Source organism: Heterodontus francisci, chromosome 38, assembly GCF_036365525.1.
Source record: "Heterodontus francisci isolate sHetFra1 chromosome 38, sHetFra1.hap1, whole genome shotgun sequence".
Taxonomy (NCBI): domain Eukaryota; kingdom Metazoa; phylum Chordata; class Chondrichthyes; order Heterodontiformes; family Heterodontidae; genus Heterodontus; species Heterodontus francisci.
In genome coordinates this window covers 5,070,914-5,094,612 of record NC_090408.1, presented here as the reverse complement: position 1 = coordinate 5,094,612, position 23,699 = coordinate 5,070,914, and the positions used below count along the sequence as shown (strand labels likewise).

General features: G+C 46.1%; 1 protein-coding gene across 5 annotated transcripts in view; it reads left to right on the top strand.

Annotated features, from left to right (window-relative positions):
* Positions 1 to 23,699, top strand: part of ankdd1a (ankyrin repeat and death domain containing 1A) — a 216,259-nt gene that overhangs the window by 168,039 nt on the left and 24,521 nt on the right. The window lies entirely within an intron of this gene.

The window sequence follows — 23,699 nt, the reverse complement described above, 5'->3', positions numbered from 1 at the left end:
TCTTCTCGTTCTGGATCCTTCGGCAATGGGAACAGTTTCTCGCTATCTGTTCTGTCCAGACCACTCATGATTTTGAACACCTCTATCAAATTTCCTCTTAATCTTCTCCAGCATATCCACGTGACTGAAGTTCCTCATCCCTGGAACTATTCTCGTGAATCTCTTCTGCAGATTAAAAAGCAGGACCTCAAAGGTTGTAATCTCTGGATTACTCCCGGTGCCATGGGCTAGTGAGAATAGGAATAGGAGGATAGAGCAGATGAATGCATGGCTGGGAGTGGAGCGGCAACTGGCAGACCTGCGAAGAAACTGATCCGGAGTGGCGGCAGGCTAGCTGTGTCTCTTGGCGCGCGCTGAGACTCTAAAGAGGAATAAAAAAGACTTACAGTGACATCACGGGAAATCTGCAAGGTGATTGGCTGGGTAAGTAACAGCTGTTAGTCAATTTAAATAGCTTAAAAAAAGGAATGTATTTTTTTTGTTTGAAAAAAGACCTCAAGTGATAAAGTGAGTACTACTAGTGTTTTTTTTAAATTAGTGTAATTTAGATTGTCGTGGGTCGTGTTTGGAGTAGAACAAGGCCCCTAGTGTAATTAGTATTTTTTAAAGGGAGTAACTAATTAATCTAAAGGTAAGTCATGGCAGGAGAGCTCACACCCGTGATATGCTCCTCCTGAGCTATGTGGGAAATCAGGGATGCTTCCAGTGTCCCTGATGACCATGTGTGCAGGAAGTGTATCCAGCTGCAGCTACTGGCTACCCGCATTATGGAGCTGGAGCTGCGGGTGGATTCATTGTGGGGCATCCGCGATGCTGAGGACGTTGTGGATTGCACGTTTAGTGAGATGGTCACACTGCAGGTAATGGCAGCAAAGGCAGAAAAGGGATGGGTGACCACCAGGCGGAGTAGTAGCCGCAGGCAGGTAGTGCAGGAGTCCCCTGTGGCCATCCCCCTCTCAAACAGATATACCGCTTTGGATACTGTCGGTGGGGGGGGGGGATGGCCTCCCAGGGAAAAGCAGCAACAGCCAAGTTCTTGGTACCACGGATGACTCTGCTGCACGGCAGGGTAGGAAAAGGAGTGGAAGAACTATAGTGATAGGGATTCTTTTTTTTTATTCATTCATGGGATGTGGGCGACGCTGGCCAGGCCAGCATTTATTGCCCATCCCTAATTGCCCTTGAGAAGGTGGTGGTGAGCTGCCTTCTTGAACTGCTGCAGTCCATTTGGGGTAGGTATACCCGCAGTGCTGTTAGGAAGGGAGTTCCAGGATTTTGACCCAGCGACAGTGAAGGAACGGTGATATAGTTCCAAGTCAGGATGGTGTGTGACTTGGAGGGGAACTTATAGGTGGCGGTGTTCCCATGTATTTGCTGCCCTTGTCCTTCTAGTTGGTAGAGGTCGCGGGTTTGGAAGATGCTGTCTAAGGAGCCTTGGTGCATTGCTGCAGTGCATCGTGTAGATGGTGCACACTACTGCCACTGTGTGTCAGTGGTGGAGGGAGTGAATGTTTGTAGATGGGGCGCCAATCAAGGGGTCTGCTTTGTCCTGGATGGTGTCGAGCTTCTTGAGTGTTGTTGGAGCTGCACCCATCCAGGCAAGTGGAGAGTATTCCATCACACTCCTAACTTGTGCCTTGTAGATGGTGGACAGGATTTGGGAAGTCAGGAGGTGAGTTACTCGCCTCAGGATTCCTAGCCTCCGACCTGCTCTTGTAGCCATGGTATTTATATGGCTACTCCAGTTCAGTTTCTGGTCAATGGTAGCCCCTAGGATGTTGATAGTGAGGGATTCAGCGATGGTAATGCTGTTGAATGTCAAAGGGAGATGGTTAGATTCTCTCTTGTTGGAGATGGTCATTGCCTGGCACTTGTGTGACGCGAATGATATTTGCTACATAACAGCCCAAGCCTGGATATTGTCCAGGTCTTGCTGCATTTCTACATGGACTGCTTCAGTATCTGAGGAGTCACGAACGGTGCTGAACATTGTGCAGTCATCCGCGAACATCCCCACTTCTGACCTTATGATTGAAGGAAGGTCATTGATAAAGCAGCTGAAGATGGTTGGGCCTAGGACACTACCCTGAGGAACTCCTGCAGTGATGTCCTGGAGGTGAGATGATTGACCTGCAACAACCACAACCATCTTCCTTTGCGCTAGGTATGACTCCAGCCAGTGGAGGGTTTTTCCCCTGATTCCCATTGGCCTCAGTTTTGCTAGGGCTCCTTGATGCCATACTCGGTCAAATGCTGCCTTGATGTCAAGGGCAGTCACTCTCACCTCACCTCTTGAGTTCAGCCCTTTTGTCCATGTTTGAACCAAGGCTGTAATGAGGTCAGGAGCTGAGTGGCCCTGACGGAACCCAAACTCAGCGTCACTGAGCAGGTTATTGCTAAGCAAGTGCCGCTTGATGGCACTGTCGATGACACCTTCCATCACTTTACTGATGATAGAGAGTAGGCTGATGGGGCGGTAATTTGCCGGGTTGGATTTGTCCTGCTTTTTGTGTACAGGACATACCTGGGAATTTTCCACATTGCAGGGTAGATACCAGTGTTGTAGCTGTACTGGAACAGCTTGGTTTGGGGCACGGCAAGTTCTGAAGCACAGGTCTTCAGTACTATTGCCAGAATATTGTCAGGGCCCATAGCGTTTGCAGTATCCAGTGCCTTTAGTCATTTCTTGATATCACGCGGAGTGAATCGAATTGGCTGAAGTCTGACATCTGTGATGCTGGGGACTTCAGGAGAAGGCCAAGATGGATCATCAACTCGGCACTTCTGGCTGAAGATTGTTGCTTCAACCTTATCTTTCGCACTGATGTGCTGGGCTCCCCCATCATTGAGGATGGGGATATTTGTGGAGCCACCTCCTCCAGTTAGTTGTTTAATTGTCCACCACCATTCACGGCTGGATGTGGCAGGACTGCAGAGCTTAGATCTGATCCGTTTGTTATGGGATCGCTTAGCTCTCTCTATCGCATGCTGCTTTGGTATGCAGATGTAGCTTCACCAGGTTGACACCTCATTTTGGTTTATATATAGAATAACAGATACCCAGGAGTGAGTTACAGACTGGAATCTAATCGAGGGGTTTGGGTGGTTTATATATAGAATAACAGATATCTGGTGCTGCTCCTGGCATGCCCTCCTGCACTCTTCATTGAACCAGCATTGCTCTCCTGGCTTGATGGTAATGGTAGAGTGCGGGATATGACGGGCCATGAGGTTCCATGAGGTCTATCGTAAGCGGTACAGATAGGCGTTTCTGTGGCCACAAACGTGACTCCAGGATGCTATGTTGGCTCCTTGATGCTAGGGTCAAGGGGGAGGATAAACAGTCAGAGGTCATGGTACACATTGGTACCAACGACATAGGTAAAAAGAATGATGAGGTCCTGAAACAAGAATTTAGGGAGCTTGCGGGGAACATAAAAACTGACTGTAAAAGTTTCTATAGGTATGTGAAAAGAAAAAGATTGATGAAGACAAATGTAGGTCCCTTACAGTCAGAAACGGGGGAATTTATTATGGGGAAGAAAGAAATGGCTGACCAACTAAATGCATATTTTGTTTCCCTCTTCATAAAGGAGGACACAAATATCATACCAGAAATGTTGGGGAACACAGAACTTAGTGAGAGAGAGGAACTGAAGGTAATCAGTATTAGTAGAGAAATGGTGTTGGGGAAATTGATGGGATTGAAGGCTGATAAATCCCCAGGGCCTGATGGTATGCATCCCAGAGTACTTAAGGAAGTGGCCCTAGAAATAGTGGTGGTCATCTTCCAAGATTCTATAGACTCTGGAACAGTTCCTGCAGATTGGAGGGTAGCTAATGTAACCCCACTATTTAAAAAGGGAGGTAGAGAGAAAGCAGGGAATTATAGACCAGTCAGCCGGTACTCCAGCTGTGGCCTAACTAGCATTTTATACAAGCTCCATCCTAACCTCCCTGCTCCTATATTTTATGCCTCGGCTAATAAAGGCAAGTATCACATATGACTTCCCAACCACCTTATCCACATGTGCTGCTGTCTTCAATGATCTATGGACAAGTACACCAAGGTCCCTCTGACCCTCTGTACTTCCTAGGGTCCTACCATCCATTGTTTATTCCCTTGCCTTGTTAGTCCTCCCAAAATGCATCACCTTACACTTCTCAAGATTAAATTCCATCTGCCACTGCTCTGCCCATTTTACCAGCCCATGTATATCGTCCTGTAATCTAAGGCTTTCCTCCTCACTATTTACGACACCACCAATTTTCATGTCATCTGCGAACTTGCTGATCATACCTCCTATATTCACGTCTAAATCATTAATGTACACTACAAACAAGGGTCCCAGTATCGATCCCTGTGGTACAGCACTGGTCACAGGCCTCCACTCACAAAAAGAACCCTCGACCATCAACCTCTGCCTCCTTTCACTAAGGCAATTTTGGATCCAATTTGCCAAATTGCTCTGGATCCCATGGGCTCTTACCTTCCTAACCAATCTCCCATGTAGGATCTTATCAAAAGCCTTACTGAATTCCATGTAGACTACATCAACTGCTTTACCCTCATCGACACATCTAGTCACCTCCTCGAAAAATTCAGTCAAGTTTGTTAGACATGATCTCCCCCTGACAAAGCCATGCTGACTATCCCTGATTAATCCCTGCCTCTCCAAGTGGAGATTAATCCTGTCTCTCAGAATTTTTTCCAATAGTTTCCCCACCACTGATGTTAGACTCACTGGCCTATAATTACCTGGTTTATCCCTGCTACCCTTCTTGAATAATGGTACCACATTCACTGTCCTCCAGTCCTCTGGTAACTCTCCTGTGGCCAGAGAAGATTTGAAAATTTGTGTCAGAGTCCCTGCAATATCCTCCCTTGCCTCACATAGCAGCCTGGGCCTGGGGATTTATCCACCTTTAAGCCTGCTAAAACAGTGAATACTTCCTCCCTTTCAATGCTAATATGTTCAAGTATATCCTCTTGCCCTTAATATACTTATAAAACGCCTTGGGATTTTCCGTTATCTTGTTTTTAGTTTTAGAGATACAGCACTGAAACAGGCCCTTCGGCCCACCGAGTCTGTGCCGACCATCAACCACCCATTTATACTAATCCTACACTAATCCCATATTCCTACCACATCCCCACCTGTCCCTATATTTCCCTACCACCTGCCTATACTAGGGGCAATTTATAATGGCCAATTAACCTATCAACCTGCAAGTCTTTTGGCATGTTTGCCAGTGTTTTTTCTTGCCGCCTCTTCACTCTCCTGATTACTTTTTTAAGTACCCCCCTACACTTTCTACACTCCTCTGGGGCCTCCGCTGTTTTCAGCACTCGGAATCTGCCATAAGTCTCCTCTTTTTCCTTATCCAATCCTCTATATTCCATGACATCCAGTTTCCCCTGGACTTGTTGGTCCTACCCTTCACCTTAACGAGTACGTGTTGGCTCTGAACTCTCACTATTTCCTCTTTGAATGACTCCCACTGGTCTGATGTAGACTTTCCTACAAGTCGCTGCTCCCAGTCCACTTTGGCCAGATCCTGTTTTATCATATTGAAATCATATTGAGGGTAGGCGGTGGCGTAGTGGTATTATCACTGGACTAGTAACCCAGAGACCCAGGGTATTTCTCTGGGGACATGGGTTCGAATCCTACCACAACAGAAGGTGGAATTTGAATTTAATTAATAAATCTGGAATTAAAAGCTAGTCTAATAGTCAGAAGCTTTTTCCCAGGGTGGAAGAGTCAGTTACTAGGGGACATAGGTTTAAGGTGCGAGGGGCAAAGTTTAGAGGGGATGTGCAAGGCAAGTTCTTTACACAGAGGGTGGTGAGTGCCTGGAACTTGCTGCCAGGGGAGGTGGTGGAAGCAGGTATGAGAGCGACGTTTAAGCGGCATCTTGACAAATACATGAATAGGCTGGGAATAGAAGGATACGGTCCTCGGAAGTGCAGAAGGTTTTAGTTTAGGCAGGCATCAAAATCGGCGCAGGCTTGGACGGCCGAATGGCCTGTTCCTGTGCTGTACTGTTCTTTGTTCTTTGTTCTAATGATGGCCATGAAACCATTGCCGATTGATGTAAAAACCCATCTGGTTCACTCATGTCCTTTAGGGAAGGAAATCTGTTGTCCTTACCTGGTCTGGCCTACATGTGACTCCAGACCCACAGCAATGTGGTTAACTCTTACATGCCCTCTGAAATGGCCTAGCAAGCCGCTCAGTTGTACTTAACTGCTACGAAGTCAATAAAAAGGAATGAAACAGGACGGACCACCCGGTATCGACCTAGGCACCGGAAACGACAACGGCAAACCCAGCCCTGTCGACCCTGCCAAGTCCTCCTTACTACCATCTGGGGGCTTGTGCCAAAGTTGGGAGAGCTGTCCCACAGACTAGTCATGCAACAGCCTGACATAGTCATACTCACGGAATCATACCTTACAGACAATGTCCCTGACACTGCCATCACCATCCCTGGGTATGTCCTGTCCCACCGGCAGGACAAACTCACCAGAGGTGGTGGCACAGTGGTATACAGTAGGGAGGGAGTTGCCCTGGGAGTCCTCAACATCAACTCTGGACCCCATGAAGTCTCGTGGCATCAGGTCAAACATGGGCAAGGTAACCTCCTACTGATTACCACCTACCGCCCTCCCTCAGCTGATGACTCAGTACTCCTCCATGTTGAACACCACTTGGAGGAAGTACTGAGGGTGGCAAGGGAACAAAATGTACTCTGGGTGGGGGATTTCAATGTCCATCACCAAGAGTGGCTCGGTAGCACCACTACTGACCGAGCTGGCCAAGTCCTAAAGGACATAGCTGCTAGACTGGGTCTGCGACAGGTTGTGGGGGATCCAACATGAGGGGAAAATATACTTGACCTCGTCCTCTCCAATCTGCCTGCCGCTGATGCTTCTGTCCATGACTGTATTGGTAGGAGTGACCACCGCACAGTCCTTGTGGAGACGAAATCCCACCTTCACGTTGAGGATACCGTCCATCGTGTTGTGTGGCACTATCACCGTGCTAAATGGGATAGATTTCGAACAGATCTAGCAATGCAAAACTGGGCATCCATGAGGCGCTGTGGGCCATCAGCAGCAGCAGGATTGTACTCAACTACAGTCTGTAACCTCATGGCCTGGCATATCCCCCACTCTACCATTACCATCAAGCCAGGAGACCAACCCTGGTTCAATGAAGAGTGCAGGAGGAGCAGCACCAGGCATACCATAATGAGGTGTCAACCTGGTGAAGGTACAGCACAAGACTATCTGCGTGCCAAACTGCGTAAGCAGCATGCGATAGACAGAGCTAAACGATCCCATAACCAACGGATCAGATCTAAGCTCTGCAGTCCTGCCACATCCAGCCGTGAATGGTGGTGGACAATTAAACAACTAACTGGAGGAGATGGCTCCACAAATATCCCCATCCTCAATGATGGGGGAGTCCAGCACATCAGTGCGAAAGATAAGGTTGAAGCATTTGCAACAATCTTCAGCCAGAAGTGCCGAGTTGATGATCCATCTCGGCCTCCTCCTGAAGTCCCCAGCATCACTGACGCCAGACGTCAGCCAATTCGATTCACTCCGCATGATATCAAGAAACGACTGAAGGCACTGGATACTGCAAAAGCTATGGGCCCTGACAATATTCCGTTAATAATACTGAAGACCTGTGCTCCAGAATTTGCCGTGCCCCGAGTCAAGCTGTTCCAGTACAGCTGCAACACTGACATCTACCCTGCAATGTGGAAAATTGCCCAGGTATGCCATGTACACAAAAAGCAGGACAAGTCCAACCCGGCCAATGACCGCCCCATCAGCCTACTCTCAATCATCAGTAAAGTGATTGGAAGGTGTCATCAACAGTGCCATCAAGCGGCACTTGCTTAGCAATAGCCTGCTCAGTGACGCTCAGTTTGGGTTCCGCCAGGGCCACTCAGCTCCTGACCTCATTACAGCCTTGGTTCAAACATGGACAAAAGGGCTGAACTCAAGAGGTGAGGTGAGATGAGAGTGACTGCCCTTGACATCAAGGCAGCATTTGACCGGGTATGGCATCAAGGAGCCCTAGCAAAACTGAGGTCAATGGGAATCAGGGGAAAATCCTCCGCTGGCTGGAGTCATACCTAGCACAAAGGAAGATGGTTGTGTTGTTGGAGGTCAACCATCTGAGCTCCAGGACATCACTGCAGGAGTTCCTCAGGGTAGTGTCCTAGGCCCAACCAACTTCAGCTGCTTCATCAATGACCTTCCTTCAATCATAAGGTCAGAAGTGGGGATGTTCGCTGATGACTGCACAATGTTCAGCACCATTCGTGACTCCTCAGATACTGAAGCAGTCCGTGTAGAAATGCAGCAAGACCTGGCCAATATCAAGGCTTGGGCTGATAAGTGGCAAGTAACATGGGGCGGCTCAGTGGTTAGCACCGCAGCGTCACAGCTCCAGCGACCCGTGTTCAATTCTGGGTACTGCCTGTGTGGAGTTTGCAAGTTCTCCCTGTGTCTGCGTGGGTTTCCTCCGGGTGCTCCGGTTTCCTCCCACAGGCCAAAGACTTGCAGGTTGATAGGTTAATTGGCCATTATAAATTGCCCCTAGTATAGGTCAGTGGTAGGGAAATATAGGGACAGGTGGGGATGTGGTAGGGATATGGGATTAGTGTAGGATTAGTATAAGTGGGTGGTTGATGGTCGGCACAGACTCGGTGGGCCGAAGGGCCTGTTTCAGTGCTGTATCTCTAAAAAAAAACATTCGCGCCACACAAGTGCCAGGCAATGATCATCTCCAACAAGAGAGAATCTAACCATCTCCCCTTGACATTCAACGGCATTACCATCGCTGAATCCCCCACTATCAACATCCTAGGGGCTACCATTGACCAGAAACTGAACTGGAGTAGCCATATAAATATGGGTGGTTGATGTTCGGCACAGACTCGGTGGGCCAAAAGGCCTGTTTCAGTGCTGTATCTCTAAAAAAACCATGGCTACAAGAGCAGGTCAGAGGCTAGGAATTCTGCGGCGAGTAACTCACCTCCTGGCTCCCCAAAGCCTATCCACCATCTACAAGGCACAAGTCAGGAGTGTGATGGAATACTCTCCACTTGCCTGGATGGGTGCAGCTCCAACAACACTCAAGAAGCTCGAAACCATCCAGGACAAAGCAGCCTACTTGATTGGCACCCCATCTACAAACATTCACTCCCTCCACCACCGACGCACAGTGGCAGTAGTGTGTACCATCTACAAGATGCACTGCAGCAATGCACCAAGTCTCCTTAGACAGCACCTTCCAAACCCGCGACCTCTACCAACTAGAAGGACAAGGACAGCAAATACATGGGAACACCACCACCTGCAAGTTCCCCTCCAAGTCACACACCATCCTGACTTGGAACTATATCACTGTTCCTTCACTGTCGCTGGTTCAAAATCGTGGAACTCCCTTCCTAATAGCACTGTGGGTGTACCTACCCCAAATGGACTGCAGCGGTTCAAGAAGGCAGCTCACCACCACCTTCTCAAGGGTAATTAGGGATGGGCAATAAATGCTGGCCTGGCCAGTGACGTCCACATCCCATAAATGAATTTTTAAAAAAATCTGCCTTCCCCCGGTTCAGTGCTTTCATTTCCGGTTCCTCTATGTCCTTTTCCGTAACTACCTTAAATCTTACAGAGTTATGGTCACTATCCCCAAAATGTTCCCCCATTGCCACTTCTCCCACTTGTCCGGCTTGATTCCCTAGGATTAGGTCCAGTCCTGCCCCTTCTCTTGTAGGACTTTCTACGCCCTGGCTCAAAAAACGCTCCTGTATGCAGTTTAAGAATTCCACCCCCTTTAAGCCTTTTGCACTCATACTATCCCCTGTAATATTGGGGAAGTTGAAATCCCCTAATATTATTACCCTATTATTTTTACACCTGTCTGAGATTTGCCACATAACTGCATCTCTATCTCTCCCTGACTATTTGGAGGCCTGTAGTGCACTCCCAGCCAAGTGATTGACCCCTTTTTGCTTTTAAGTTCTACCCATCTGGCCTCATTTGAGGAACCTTCTAAGATATCATCTCTCCTCACTGCAGTAATTGACTCCTTGATCAACAGTGCAATACCACCTCCTCTTTTACACCCTCCCCTATCACACCTACCAGTCCTGCACTTCCCTCAACCATGTCTCTGTGATAGCAATAATATCATATTCCCATGCATTAATCTATGCCCTCAATTCATCTACCTTACTAGTAAGACTCCTTGCATTAAAATAATACAATCCAGCCTTGCATTATTCGCTTGTGCCTTAACAGGTCTATATTTGCTCTGCCTGCCAGACTAACTTAGTTTCTCTTCTCTATTTGATTGTGCATCACCCCCTCTACTCTGTATCCCATCCCCCTGCCAAATTAGGTTAAACCCGCCCCAACAGCACTAGCAAACTTCCTAGCAAGGATGTTGGTCCCATTCCAGTTCAGGTGCAACCCGTCCAACTTGTAAAGATCCCACCTTCGCCAGAAACAGACCCAGTGATCCAGGAAACTAAAGCCCCCCTCCTGCACCATCTCTACAGCCACACATTCATCTGCTCTATCCTCCTATTTCTATACTTACTAGTACGTGGCACCGGGAGTAATCCAGAGATTACAACCTTTGAGGTCCTGCTTTTTAATAGAAACATAGAAAATAGGAGCAGGAGTAGGCCATTCAGCCCTTTGATCATGGCTGATCATCCAACTCAGTAACCTGTTCCCGCTTTCGTCCCATACCCTTTGATCCCTTTAGACCCAAGAGCTATATCGAACTCCTTCTTGAAAACATACAATGTTTTGGTCTCAACTGCTTTCTGTGGTAGCAAATTCCACAGGCTCACCACTCTCTGGGCGAAGAAATTTCTCCTCATCTCAGTCCTGAAAGGTTTACCCCGTATCCTTAGACTATGACCCCTGGTTCTGGACACCCCCACCATCGGGAACATCCTTCCTGCATCTGCCCTGTCAAGTCCTGTTAGAATTTTATACGTTTCTATGAGATCCCCCCTCACTCTTCTGAACTCCAGCGAATATGATCTTAACTGACTCAATCTCTCCTCATATGTCAGTCCCCCCATCCCAGGAATCAGTCTGGTAAACCTTCACTGCACTCGTTCTATAGCAAGAACATCCTTCCTCAGATAAGGAGACCAAAATTGCACACAATATTCCAGGTGTGGCCTCACCAAGGCCCTGTATAATTGTAGCAAGACATCCCTGCTCCTGTACTCGAATCCTCTCGCTATGAAGGCCAACATACCATTTGCCTTTTTTACCGCCTATTGCACCTGCATGCTTACCTTCAGCGACTGGTGTACGAGAACACCCAGGTCTTGCTGCATATTCCCCTCTCTCAGTTTATAGCCGTTCAGATAATAATCTGCCTTCCTGTTTTTGCTACCAAAGTGGATAACCTCACATTTATCCATATTATACTGCATCTGCCATGCATTAACCCACTCACTTAACCTCTCTCTATCCCTTTGTAGACTCTTTCTGTCCACACAATTTGCTTTCCTACCTATCTTTGTATAATCAGAAAATTTGGCTATAATATATTCAATCCTTTCACCCAAGTCATCGATAGAGATTGTAAATAGTTGAGGCCTCAGCACAGTGGCGCAGTGGTTAGCACTGCAGCCTCACAGCTCCAGGGACCCGGGTTCGATTCTGGGTACTGCCTGTGCGGAGTTTGCAAGTTCTCCCTGTGTCTGCGTGGGTTTCCTCCGGGTGCTCCGGTTTCCTCCCACATGCCAAAGACTTGCAGGTTGATAGGTTAATTGGCCATTATAAATTGCCCCGAGTATAGGTAGGTGGTAGGGAAATATATAGGGACAGGTGGGGATGTGGTAGGAATATGGGATTAGTGTAGGATTAGTATAAGTGGGTGGTTGATGGTCGGCACAGACTCGGTGGGCCGAAGGGCCTGTTTCAGTGCTGTATCTCTAAACTAAACTAAAACTAAACACTGATCCCTGTGGTACTCCACTAGTTACAGTTTGGCAACCTGAAAATGACCTCTTTATCCCGACCTCCGGTGGGAATTTTATGGTGTACCCCATGGCAGGTTTGGAGGCAGGCAGAGCATGTAATCGGGTAAGATGGTGGCAGTGGGGTGACCCTGCCACGTTCCTGCCTCTGCTGAAATTAAGTCCGGGATGGGAAGGCCTATGAATGACCCTGAAGCTCCACTGCCAATTGAGGGCCTTTATATGGGCAATTATTGGCCTCATCCTGCCACCACAATTAGCCCAGAGGCGGGTGGGCTAGTCGCTGGACAGGGAGCACGGCAAGAAAAACCGTGCAGGTTGCATGCCGGTTCCGGGGGGGTGGGATTGGGTGGGGTGTGGACTGTCTCTCGTTAAATGGCACTTACTGCCTGAACAAGGGACCCGGCATCAGGAGAGGGGGGCCTGCTGAAAGCCAACCACCTGCCCTTGCTGCCAATTCCCTCTACCCCCTCCCCTGTCACCCCCACCCAGTGAGACTCCTCCCACCCTGACCTACCTGTGGCCTGGGTCCAGCACTGCCCCTAGACCTTGGGTGGGTGCTCCACCAGCAGCAGCCACCTCTGATTGGCCGGCAGTTCTCAGAGGGTGGGACCTCCATCACCAGGGTCCTTGATTATGTGGAAGGCCCGATGCTGTCTAGTTAATTGCTGAATGGCACTTGATTCGGCGGGCCTCCCACAGAAGTGGCGACACAGGCTTCTCTTCGGTGCTTTTGCCAGAGATCGAGACTCCGTCGCCCGGATAAAATCCCAGCCTATGTTTCCTGTTAGTTAGCCAAGCCTCCAATCATGCTAATATATTACCCCCAACACCATGAGCTCTTAGCTTGTTCAGCAACCTTTTATGTTGCACCTTATCGAACGCCTGTTGGAAATCCAAATACTACATCTTCTGGTTCCCCTTTATCTACTCTTTATCCATGAGTCTACTTGTTTAGAATTAAGGAACAATTAAGGACAAAGCAGCCCACTTGATTGGCACCCCATCCACCACCTTCAACATTCACTCCCTTCACACGACCGATGCACAGTGGCAGCAGTGTGTACCATCTACAAGATGCATTGCAGCAACTCACCAAGACTCCTTCGACAGCACCTTCTAAACCCACAACCTCTACCACCTAGAAGGACAAGGGCAGCAGAGGCATGGGAACACCACCACCTACAAGTTCCCTCCAAGTCACATGTGTTAGACTCTCTTTTGTTTGAGATGTACCTGGCACTTGTGTGGCGAGAATGTTACTTGCCACTTATCAGCCCAAACCTGGATGTTGTCCAGGTCCTGCTGCATCTGGAAACAGGCTGCTTCAGTATCTGAGGAGTCATGAATAGTGCTGAACATTGTGCAATCATCAGCAAACATCCCCACTATTGACCTTATGATGATGGGAAGGTTATTGATGAAGCAGCTGAAGATGGTTGGGCCTAGGACACTACCTTGAGGAACTCCTGCAGTGAGGTCCTGGGGACTGTGATGATTGACCTCCAACAACCACAACCATCTTCCTTTGGGCAAGGTATGATTCCAGCCAGCGGAGAGTTTTCCCCCGATTCCCATTGACTTCAGTTTTGCTAGGGCTCCTTCATACCATACTCGGTCAAATACTGCCTTGATGTCAAGGGCAGTCGCTCTCACCACGGCTCTGGAGTTCAGCTCATTTGTCCATGTTTGGACAAATGCTGCAATCAGGTCAGGAACTGAGTGGCCCTGGCAGAACTCAAACTGAGTGTCAGTGAGCAAGTTATTGCTGAGCACAGTCGGTGACCCCTGAAACGTTAACTTTGCTTCTCTCTCCACAGATGCTGCCAGTCCTGCTGAGTATTTTCCAACTCTTTTTGTTTTTATTTCAGATTTCCAGCAGCTGCAGTATTTTGTTTTTATATAAATTCTCCTGACTCTGCCTATAATGGACCCACATTTGTCTCAGCTAAATGTTTCCTTTTTACATACCTGTAGAAGCTTTTACAGTTTGTTTTTATATTTTTTGCTAGCTTGCATATTCTATTCTCCCTTTCCTTATCAGTCTCTTTTCCTCCTTTGTTGTATTCTAAAATCCTCCCAATCCTCGGGTTCACTAGTATTTATGGCAACTTTATAGGCCTTTTCTTTTAATCTTATACAATCCTTAACTTTCTTCGTTATCCACAATTGACTGCCTTTACTTTTGGGGGTTTTGTCCTTGAAGGAATGTATAGTTGCTGTAAGCTATGTAATATTTCTTTAAAGACTGTCCATTGCCTATGTAATGTCATATCTTTTAATGTATTTTCCCAATCCAGCTCAGCCAGTTTGCCCCTCATACTTTCATAATTTCCTTTCTTCAAATTTAACATCCTGGCTTCAAATTGAACTACCTCACTTACAAACATAATGTAAAATTCAATCATGTTATGGTCATTCATCCCTAAAGGTTCTTTTACAACAAGATTATTAATTAGCCCTTTCTCATTACATAATACTAGATCTAAAATAGCCTGTTCTCTAGTCAGTTCCTCAACATACTGCTCTTCTTCCGTCTTCCACAGTATTAGTGCTCATTCGGTTTACCCAGGTAATGACCTAGAACTTGCTGCCCACGAGGAAGCAGAGACAATCAATGATTTCAAAAGGAAATTGGATCGGCAGTTGAAGGAAATAAAATTGAAGGACTATAGGGATCAAGCTAGCAAGTAGGACTGACTGGATAACTCCGTGGAGAGCCAGCATGGACTCAATGGGCCGAGTGACCTCCTTCTGTGCCGTAAATAATCTATGACTCAATTTAAGGAGAGATATACTTGCATTGGAGGTAGTTCAGAGAAGGTTCACTAGGTTGATACCTGGGATGAAGGGGTTAGTTTGTGAGGAAAGGTTGAGCAGGTTGGACCGATACCTATTGGAGTTTAGAAGAATGAGAGATGATGTTATTGAAACATAAAATGTTTTGAGGGTGCTTGACAGGGTATAGAGACTGAGAGGATGTTTCCCCTCAGGGGGGAATTTAGAACTCTGGGGCACAGTTTCAGAATATGGGGTCTCCCATTTAAGACGGAGATGAGGAGGAATTCTCTTCTCTCAGAGGGTTGCTCACAAGAACACACAAGAAATAGGAACAGAAGTAGACCATATGATCAATCGAGCTGCTCTGCCATTCAGTACTATCATGGTTGATCTTGGGCTTCAATTCCACTTTCCTGCCTGCTCCCCATATCTCTTGATTCCCTGTGAGACCAAAAATCTATCTATCCCAGCCTTAAATGTATTCAAAGAGCATCCACAACCCTCTGGGGTAGAGAATTCCAAAGATTCACAACCCTTTGAGTGAAGTAATTTCTCCTCATCTCAGTCCTGAATGATTGACCCCTGAGACTCTGTCCCCACATTCTAGATTCCCTGACCAGTGGAAACAATCTCTCAGCTTCTACCCTATCAAGCCCTTTCAGAATCTTGTATGTCTCAATTAGATCGCCTCTCATTCTTCTAAACTCCAGAGATTATCAGCCCAATTTAGTCAGCCTGTCATCATAGGACAACCCCCTCATCCCAGGACCAATTTAGTAAATCTTCGCTGCACTGCCTCCAGTGCAAGTATATCCTTTCTTAAATGTGGAGACCAAAACTGCACACAGTATTCCAGGTGCGGTCTCACCAAAGCCCTGTACAATTTTAGTAAAACTTCTTTATTCCTCGACTGCAATCCTCTTGCAATAAAGACCAACAAGCCATTTGCCTTCCTAATAGCCTGCTGCACCTGCATGTTAACTTTGTGCGTTCCTTGTATGAGTACCCCCAAGTCTCTCTGAACATCAACACTTAGAAGTTTCACACCTTTTAAAAAATATTCTACTTTTCTATTTTTACGACCAAAATGAACAACTTCACACTTCCCTACATTATACTTCATTTGCCATCTTGTTGCCTACTCATTTAACCTGTCTATATCTCCTTGCAGCCTCTTTACATCTTCCCTGCAGCTTACCTTTCCACCGAGTTTTATAGCATCATGCTAATCTTTGGAATTCTGTTCCCCAGAGAGCAGTACGGGCTGCGTCATTGAATGTATTCAAGGCTGAGTCGGACAGATTTTTGATCTACGGGGGAGTCAAGGGTTATGGGACCCGGCAGGAAAGAGGAGTTAAGGCCACAATCAAATCAGCCATGATCTTATTCAATGGCAGCGCAGGCTCGAGGACTGAATGACCTACTCCTGCTCATTATTTCTTATGTTCTGATGCCCCTTTTTGGTGCTACAACAGTATCTTTGATCAACACTACCACCTTCCCTGCCTTTTTTCTTTCCCTGTCTTTCCTGAATACATTGTAGCCAGGAATATTAGGTGCCCATTCCTTCCCTGGTTTGGGTCAGGTCTCCATTAGCCAGCTATAAGGTGCCAGACTCAAGGAGTGTTGCCTTACCGAAGGCTGGTGAATTCTGGTCCCTGTTTTGGGGTATGGGTTCAAATCCCGCTGCTGACATGCCCTTTCTTTTGGCTAGTCCAATGAGAAAGGAGGCACTGCTGGACCTGGTTCTTGGGAATGAGGTGGGCCAAGTGGATCAAATATCAGTAGGAGATCATTTAGGGGACAGTGATCATTGTATCATAAGGTTTTGGCTGACTATGGAAAAGGACAAAGAACAATCCAGAGTAAGAATAATTAACTGGGGAAAGCTAACTTCAGTGGAGTAAGACTGGAGCTGGGGCGTATAAATAGGAGCCAAAGGTTGGCAGGAAAAGCTGCTGCTGAACAATGCGCTACCTTCAAAAAAGGGATAGTTCGGGCACAGTCGAGGTATGTTCTCTCGAAGGGGAAAGATAGGGCAAACAAATCCAGAGCTCCCTGGATGACAAAAAAGGTAGAGATTAAGATAAAGAAGAAAAAGTGTGCTTATGACAGATGCCAGGTAGAAAATACAATTGCGACTCAGGATGAATATAGAAGGTTCAGAGGGGAAATGAAAAACCAAATAAGAGAAGCAATGAGAGACCATGAAAAGAGACTGGAAGCTAACATTAAAGTGAATCGCTAAGTTTTCTATAGACATATAAAAAGTAAAAGGAGGAGTGGGGCTGATTAGGGACCATAAAGGGGATTTACACATGGATGCAAAGGGCATAGCTGAAGTATTAAATGAGCACTGCGTCTGTCTTTACTAAGGAAGAAGATGCAACCCAGGCAATGGTGAAAGAGGAGGTAATTCAGACACAAGCAGGTTTAAAATTGATAAAGAGGAAGTATTAGATAAGCTGTCTGTACTTAAAGTGGATAAAACATCAGGACCAGATGAGATGCATCCAAGGATACTGAGGGAAGTGAGGGTGGAAATTGCGGAGGCACTGGCCATAATTTTTCGGTCTTCCATAGACTCAGGGGTGGTGCCAGAGGATGGGAGAATTGCGAACATTACACACTTGTTCAAAAAAGGATGTAAAGATATGCCCAGCAACTACAGGCCAGTCAGTTTAACTTCGGTAGTGGGAAAACATCTGGAAAGAATAATTCGGGATAACATTAATAGTCACATGGACAAATGTGGGCTAATTAAAGAAAGCCAGCATGGATTCCTTAAGGGAAAATCATGTTAACCAACTTGCTGGAGTTTTTCGAGGAGGTAACAGAGAGGGTTGATAAGGGCAATGCTGTTGATGTGGTGTACATGGACTCTCAAAAGGCGTTTGATACAGTGCCGCACAACTGACTTGTGAACAACGTTATCGCTCATGGAATAAAAGGGACAGTAGCAACATAGATACGAAATTGGCTGAGTGACAGGAAACAAAGAGTAGTGGTTAATGGATGTTTTTTGGGCTGGAGGTAGGTTTGGAGTAGATTTCCCCAGGAGTCACTATTGGGACCCTTACTTTTCATGATATATATATTAATGACCTAGACCTTGGTGTACAGGGCACAATTTCAAAGTTTGCAGATGATACGAAACTTAGAAGCATTGTAAACTGTGAGGAAAGTAGTGTAGAACTCCAAAAGGACATAAGTTGGTGGAATAGGCAGACAGGTGGCAGATGAAGTTAAATGCAGAGAAATGTGAAGTAATTCATTTTGGTAGGGAAGAACATCGAGAGACAATATAAAACAAAGGGTACAATTCTAAAGGGAGTGTAGGAGCAGAGGGACCTGGGTGTATATGTGCATAATTCATTGAAGGTGTTAGAACAGGTTCACAGCACGTTTAATAAAGCATACAGTATCTTGGGCTTTCTTAATAGGGGCATAGAGTACAAGAGCAAGGAAGTTATGTTGCCACACTATAGGAAGGATGTGATTGCACTGGAGAGGGTGCAGAGGAGATTCACCAGGATGTTGCCTGGGCTGGAGCATTTCAACTATGAAGAGAGACTGGATAGGCTAGGGTTGTTTCCCTTAGAGCAGAGAAGGCTGATTGAGGTATACAAAATTATGAGGGGCATAGACAGGGTAGACAGGAAGAAACTTTTTCCCTTAGCGCAGGTGTCAATAACCTGGGGGCATAGATTTAAGGTAAAGGGCAGAAGTTTAGAGGGGATTTGAGGAAAAATGTTTTCACCCAGAGGGTGGTTGGAATTTGGAATACACTACCTGAAGAGGTGGTAGAGGCAGGAACCCTCACAACATTTAAGAAGTATTTAGATAAGCACTTGAAACATCATAACATACAAGGGTACGGGCCAAGTGCTGGAAAGTGGGACTAGAATAGATAGGTGCTTGATGGCCGGCACGGACACGATGGGCCGAAGGGCCTGTTTCTGTGCTGTATAACTCTATGACTCTATAACCTGTGTAAGACACCAGTTCGGCCTCAGCTGGAGTATTGTGTCCAGTTCTGGGTGCCGCCCTTTAGGAAAGATGTAAGGGCATTGGAGAGAGTACAGAAATGATTCAAACGAATGGTTCCAGGGATGAGGAACTTCAGTTATGAAGATCGATTGGAGAAGTTAGGACTGTTTTCCTTGAAGAGAAGGCTGAGAGGTGATTTGATAGAGGTATTCAAAATCATGAGGAATAGATAGAGAGAAACTGTTCCCATTTGTGAAAGGATCGAGAACGAGAGAGCACAGATTTAAAATATTTGGTAAGAGAAGCAAAAGTGACATGTGGAAAACTTTTTGACGCAGTGAGTGGTTAATGTCTGGAATGCACTGCCTGAGTTTGATGAAGGTAGGTTCAATTGAAGCATTCGAAAGGGAACTGTTAAATGAAAAGGTGGAATGTGCAGGGTTACGGGGAGAAGGCGGGTAATGGAACTGAGTTAATTAGTCTTTCGGAGAGCTGGCGCAGCCACTTTGGGCTGAATGACCTCCTGCACTTTAACGATTCTGTGATCATTATCACTATATCATAATCCCATGTGGCTACTTGTGCCTGCAGCTCACCAATCTTATTTACTATGCCCCATGCATTGAGACACATGGGGGTGAATTTTACAGATTGCCTGACTTCGGGCGGGGGTCATGGCGGGGGGGGTTCGGAAAATGCCTCCGGCAGAGGCCCGCTATGGGCCTTGACGTTGAGCAGGCCCAACCCAATATTGCTGACAGCGGCGAGGCCTCGTGGCAACCCCCCCCCCCCCCCCCCCAACAATGGGAGCCAAATTGAAATATATAAAATAATTTAAATGAATGAATAAATTACCTTCCCACTCCTGCCGTCCATCCCGGAGGGGATATTGGTGCTAGTGGCCGGCATTCCTGCGCCCTCGGATTCCGGTCCGGGGATCCAAGGCTTAAGGTGGGGAAGGGGGAGCAGGTAATTTTTTCAGTGGGGGGAGGGGGAGTGGTGTCAGAGTCATTTTATTGGTGTAGGGGATTGTGGGAAGGGCTAAAGTTTAAAGTTTGTGAGCTTTGGGGGTGGGGAGGTCAGGTGCACAAGTTAAGTGTCTTGGAGGGGGAGAGGGCAGGTAATTAATCCTATGGTTATTGCGGGGGGAGTGGGAGAGGGTCAAGATAACATCTTTAATCTTTTAACATCACTATCTCTTTAAATATTTAAATTGAAATGTAGGGCTCAGAGCCCTTTGAAAATGGCATCAGCGCCTGCGCAAAGGGTCTAAGACTAGTATTTTAAACTTAAATAAGGGCAATTATGAAGGCATGAAAGCAGAGCTAGCAACAGTGAACTGGCAAAGTAAGTTAATAGATAGGTCAATAGAGATGCAGTGGCAGACATTTAAGGGATATTTCAGAATACACAGAGCAGATACATTCCTAAAAGAAAGAAAAATTCCAAGGGGAGGACCCACCATCCGTGGTTAACTAAAAAGTTAAAGATAATATCAAACTTAAAGAAAAAGAATATAATTGCACAAAGATGGGTGACAAGTCGGAAGATTGGAGAGAATATAGAAAGCAGCAAAGAACGACTAAAAGATTAATAGGGAGGGAAAACTTAGAGTATGAGAGACAGCTGGTGAGAAATATAAAAACAGATAGTAAGACTTTCTATCGATATTTTAAAAAGAGTTAACAAAGTGAGCATTGGCCCTGCAGAAAGTGAGTCTTTGGAATTAACAAGGGAAAATAAGGAGATGGCAGATTTGATTTGATTTTGATTTAGAGATACAGCACTGAAACAGGCCCTTCGGCCCACCAAGTCTGTGCCACCATTAACCACCCATTTATACTAATCCTACACTAATCCCATATTCCTACCACATCCTCACCTGTCCCTATATTTCCCTACCACCTACCTATACTAGGGGCAATTTATAACGGCCAATTTACCTGATCGAACAGGTATTTTGCATCAGTTTTCACCATAGAGAAATAGCTGCAAATAAGGAAATGAAAGGGAGGGAGGAACTCAAGAAAATAACAATCACCAGGGAAGTGGTACTGAGCAAATTGTTGGAGCTGCCGGCTGATAAGTCCCCGGGTCCTGATGGACTTCATCCTGGAGTCTTGAAGAAGTGGCTAGCAAGATAGTTCATGTGTTAGTTTTGATTTTCCAGAATTCCCTAGATTCCGGGAAGGTTCCATTAGATTAGAAAATAGCGAATGTAACTCCTTTAATCAAAAAGCGAGGGAGACAGAATTCAGGAAACTACAAGCCAGTTAGCTTAACATCTGTCATGTGAAAATGGTAGAAGCTATTATTAAATACTTTATAGCAAGGCACTTAGAAAAATCAGGCAGAGTCAACATGGTTTTGTGAAAGGGAAATCATGTTTAACCAATTTATTGGAGTTCTTTGAAAAAATACCATGTGCTGTGGATAAAGGGGAACCGTACTGTACTTAGATTTCTAGACGGCCCATTTGATAAGGTGCCACATCAAAGGTTATTGCAGAAAATAAAAGCTCATGATGTAGGGGGTAACATTTTGGCATGGAAAGAAGATTGGCTAGCTAACAGGAAACAGAGAATAGGCATAATTGGGTAATTTTTGGTTGGCCGGGTGTAATGAGTGGTGTGCCACAGGGATCAGTGCTGGGGCTTCAACTTTTTGCAATTTATATAAATGACTTGAATGAAGGGAGCGAAGGTATGGTTACTAAATTTGATGATGACACAGATAGTTAGGAAAGTAAGTTGTAAAGAGGACATAGGAGGTTACAAAGGGATATAGATAGGTTAAGTGAGTGGACAAAGATCTGGCAAATGGAGTATATGTGAAAAAATGTGAAATTGTCCGTTTTGGCAGGAAGAATAAAAAAGAAGCATATTATCTAAATGGTGAGATTGCAGAGCTCTGAGATGCAGAGGGATCTGAGTGTCCTAGTGCATGAATCACAAAAGGTTAGTATGCAGATACAGCAAGTAATTAGGAAAGCTAACAGAATGTTAGCATTTATTGCGAGGGGAATTGAATACAAAAGTAGGGAGGTTATGCTTCAGCTATACAGGGCATTGGTGAGACCACATCTCGAGTAGTGTGTACAAAATTGGTCTCCTTATTTAAGGAAGGATGTAAATGCATTGGAAGCAGTTCAGAGAAGGTTCACTAGACTGGAATGGGCGGATTGTCTTATGAGGAAAGATTGGACAGGCTAGGCTTGTATCTGCTGGAGTTTAGAAGAGTAAAGGTGACTTGATTGAAACATATAAGATTCTGAGGGGTCTTAACAGGGTGGATATGGAAAGGATATTTCCTCTTGTGGGTCACCCAGTTAAGAAAGAGATGAGAGAAATGTTTTCTCTCAGAGGGTTGTGAGTCTTTGGAACTCTCTTCCTCAAAAGGCCGTGGAAGCAGAGTCTTTGAATTTTTTTAAGGCAGAGGTAGATAGATTTTTGATAAGCAAGAAGGTGAAAGGTTTTTTTTTTACAGATACAGCACTGAAACAGGCCCTTCGGCCCACCGAGTCTGTGCCGACCAACAACCACCCATTTATACTAACCCTAGAGTAATCCCATATTCCCTACCACCTACCTACACTAGGGGCAATTTACAATGACCAATTTACCTATCACCTGCAAGTCTTTGGCTGTGGGAGGAAACCGGAGCACCCGGCGAAAACCCACGCGGTCACAGGGAGAACTTGCAAACTCCGCACAGGCAGTACCCAGAATCGAACCCGGGTCCCTGGAGCTGTGAGGCTGCGGTGCTAATCACTGCGCCACTGTGCCGCCCTTATTGGGGGTAAGCGGGAATGTGGAGTTTAGGTTACAATCAGATCAGCCATAATCCTATCGAATGGCGGAGCAGGCTCGAGGGGCCGAGTGACCTACTCTTGCTCCTAATTCTTCTGTTCATATGCATTGCTGGAGATGGACCGCCTGCCCCCTCCACGTCAATGTGGGGTTGGGGGTGGGGGGGTGTCGGAAGTCCACCCCAGCTATGGAAAAGAGCCACTGCGTTTAATATCACGGCGGCTCCACGACGGGCCACCATTGTTTACGTCCGCTGCCAATTACAGCAGCGGAAGTATAAATTTCAGCCCATGCACTCTAGACCCATAGGCAGTCTGCCTTGCATTGGCCCTATCTGATCCCTCCCACTTATATGAACTGTTCTTTCTCCTAATGCTGTTTGTCCCTCCCAGTCTCTATGCACCTTGTTTCTCCTCACTAATGCTTCATCCTGGTGCCTCCTCCCCTCCCAAATCAGTTTAAATCCTCCCCCACAGCACTAGTAACCTCCCTGCATTGGGTCCAGGTGTAGGAATTATTTATAACTTTCACATCTCACATGTTGAGTGTTCAGGTAGGGCTCATGGACCTGGATCCACTTTAACAGAAACGCACAAATATACTATCTCTCACAGAGATCTTTTATTTAACCACTACCACATGGATTAAATAAGAAACAAAACTAGATCGTCCTGGAGTCTTTAAGTGCCTTGTTGGCAAACCAACCATTATTGGATGTCTGTTGAATCTTTAAACGTTTTCTTTCTGCTGGACCAGGACCCATTTAGAATGATACAGCATAGAAGGAGTCCAATCAGCCAATCATGCCTGAGTCGCTGCAAATTTCTCCTTTCAACTATTTATCCAATTCTCTTTTGAAAGTTACGATTGAATCAGCTTCCACCACCCTATAAGTCAGCACATTCTAGATCACAAGTCACTGTGTAATTTTTTTTATCCTCATCTCCCTACTGTTTCTTTTGCCAATCACCTTAAATCTGTGTCCTCTGGTTACTGACCCTCCTGCACTGGAAGCAGTTTCTCCTTATTGACTCTCTCAAAACTAGTCCAAGGTGTCTGGTGATATGACCAGTGCAA